We start from the raw sequence: 2,953 nt of genomic DNA, 5'->3' as shown, positions 1-2,953 counted from the left end.
GGAGGGAGGGAGGGGTTCACGCTTCGAGCGTTGCGGTGGGGAGTGCCGGTGTATGGCAGGGGGCTTCATTTCGCACGCAAGAAAGAAGGGACAATGACAGAGGGCGAATATGCCAGGGGAATAACAACAACAAAAAAGCAACTACGCCAGACAAAGGTACAAATTACATAGTCTGATGGGGGATGTACGAGATATCCGAAGGACGGAAAGAATGGACGGAGGGAGGGAGGCAGGGAGGGAGGGAGGCAGGGGGGGAGGGTCTAACCTGCGACCGAAGGACGTTTTCAGAGCAGGCCTCCGGCATGCAGATCCCTGCCACCTGTGAGAGGAGACGTGAAGAAAAGAGAGAGTAACAGGGAAAATCGCGGGGAAGGGAAAGGAGGGGAGAGAAAGACGGAGAAGTCATGAGCCCAACCGCGCGCAAATTGCCAAACGAGGCCCGCTCCTCCTCACTCTCATACGTTTCAAACTCCCCCTTCCCACGGCCTTTCCTTTCGCACATCCTGTCCTGTCACGAAACAGCGTCCCTGCCCTTCGTTTATGATTTTGCATGCAATTCTTTCCCTCCTCCGTGTCCCACTGGCATGGCTTTCCTCTCCTTTCGTTCTACATCCAGTCCCTGTCATATCTCTCCTTCGCTTCTCACCATTCCCTCCCACCTCCTCCTCCCAAACTCTCCTCTCGTCCTCCTCCCCCCATTCCTCCCTCCCACCCCCTAACGTACGTCTCCTCCCAAGGTACAAAAATGTGTCTCTAGTGCGTTCCAGGAGTAGAGAGACGGACTCTGACACATGTCGAAGGCACCGAAAACCTTGGCGGCGAATACAGAGACGATCCGGTTCTGAAACGAGTAGGCCAATGGAAAGTCTCCTGCAAGCATAGGGGAGAAGGGCATTAGAGGAGGATGGTGAGGGTCTGGCTGGTTGTTTTAGCCTCATTAAGTCGCCTTTTCTTGTCGGGAGAGATTGCGGAGTGCTCGTAGTCAATTTGGTCCGGTGCCATCACGCAGTATGTGGCGTACATTAGAAAATGAAACTGCCCTTGGGGGTGGCGAAATTCTTATCCAGAGGAGAGAGAAATGGCAACCTAGTCTTCCTATCCCCCCCAGACTATAGTGCAACCGCGTGTGAGCTGAATAGCAGACAATTCGTGTCCCTTATTTGCAATATCAAACATGTACGTACCCGAGGACGCGGCCATGCTAGGCAATGATGTGCTGTAAGGCTTCTCTGGAAGGGAGCTTAGGGCACTTTTGCAGTCATCCAATGTTGATTCCGCAGAATCGACACCCATACCACACACCAGGACTGCCACGCAGGCAATGAATGCGGGAGAGCGTGTGAGCCCCATCTGCTCCTCTTACCCTGTTCTCACTTTCACGCGAGCTTCCTGTCGGAAGGGATACATGGGTATGAAAAATGTTGGACGATCAATGATCTTTATGTGTTTCCAAGAGGGAAGAACATTAATTATAATGCGGTTCATTGCGTTGCACAACACCAGGTAGGGATGGGAAAAAGTGGTTTTCACTTGAAGCGTGTACGCCATTTTACACATCCTCTCAATCTATCCTCATGTGGATGAGAAGAACTTCCAAAATCCCGTTTACAACTAAGGAAGGGTACAATCTATCTACGGATCCAAAAAATGGCCAAGATGCCACTATCGGTCCCGGCGCTCGTGGATAAAGTTTCTGTCTGACGCCATAAACCCTCTCGTATCGGGCGAAACCGAGTATTCAAATTTCAAAAATTTGAAAATAAAGTTGCTTGTAACAAGTCACGGCAAAGTTGCTTACAGATGCATGAAATAGCTGCATTTGTATCAGATTAGCTTCAAAAAGACAAGGCGACTTACTAAGCTGGGGGACTCACAAATCTTTCATAAACTTTTAATGATTGCATGGAATGCATGGAATGGCATCCTTGGGCACTTCTGCCCTGCTATCTGCCAGGCACTTCACGAGGCACATCGCCGCCGTTCAGCAAGATGTTCATAATGGGCATTGTAATCAAGGATTCGAGAGTCCGTGTCTATTGTTTCTTGGATGAGTTGCGATTAGTAGACTTGTAAGCTTCGGTGAATATTGTCAGAAGATTGCTTGAATGCGCGGAAGTGAAGATAAGGGGGCACACGAATTTTATGTCGCCAAATGTATAAATGCTCCAGACAAGAACGATACACCTTAGAGATGATGAGTGTAAATTTGTCTATTTGTGTGCTTATTTTCATCCTAAAAGATAAAAAGCATACGTACATTTGTATCCTCTCTAATTCTGTATAAGAGACACTTCCCTTTCTTTCCACCTACTGTTTCTGTCTTTTTTCATTTTACAGATCAATTCCATCCTCCCACCCGCTCGCTGAAATACCCTCTTCGAGATAAACCCCTCTTTGTCGTATCCACGCCCGGGCAAGTTTTCGGCCGACTAAAAGGATCAGGAGAAGAAAGAGGAAAACCGCCAGGTAGAAGAGCTTGTCCTCTTTCTCCTCCTCCCCTTCGTTCTCCTCCACAAACGCAACTGCCGAAGAGTTTATGGAAGACGACCTTGTCCCTGCCGAGCGCTGCCTTGCCAAAGAGGAGGAAGGAATCGAGGTAGGAGCTGCCGCCTGTTGACGCAAGTTCGGCTCTGCTGGGGTGGGCACGGAAGGAGCCACAGAACCTCCACTTTCGTGTTTTAAAGTGGGGTAGGGCTTGACCCCACCGTCCTTTTGCCCGCCGTCCTCCTCGTCCTCGCCCCGTGCCTCCTCTTGGCTCGCCGCGCTCTCCGAGGCCGCACGGACGTACAATTGAGAGACGGCTTCGGCGTATGTACGCTTACCACCGTTGTTCTCCGCGCCATCTGCGCCCTCTTCCTCCCCTTCTTCGCCTTCTTTCCCGCTTTCCTCCCCGACCGCCGTGTTCAGGGGAGGGAGGAGGGTCTTGATCAACCCACAGCGCGCACAGCACCAA

The sequence above is a fragment of the Nannochloropsis gaditana genome (genome assembly GCF_000240725.1).
Source record: "Nannochloropsis gaditana CCMP526 unplaced genomic scaffold scaffold643, whole genome shotgun sequence".
NCBI classification, from domain to species: Eukaryota; class Eustigmatophyceae; order Eustigmatales; family Monodopsidaceae; genus Microchloropsis; species Microchloropsis gaditana.
This window is presented reverse-complemented; position numbering follows the sequence as displayed.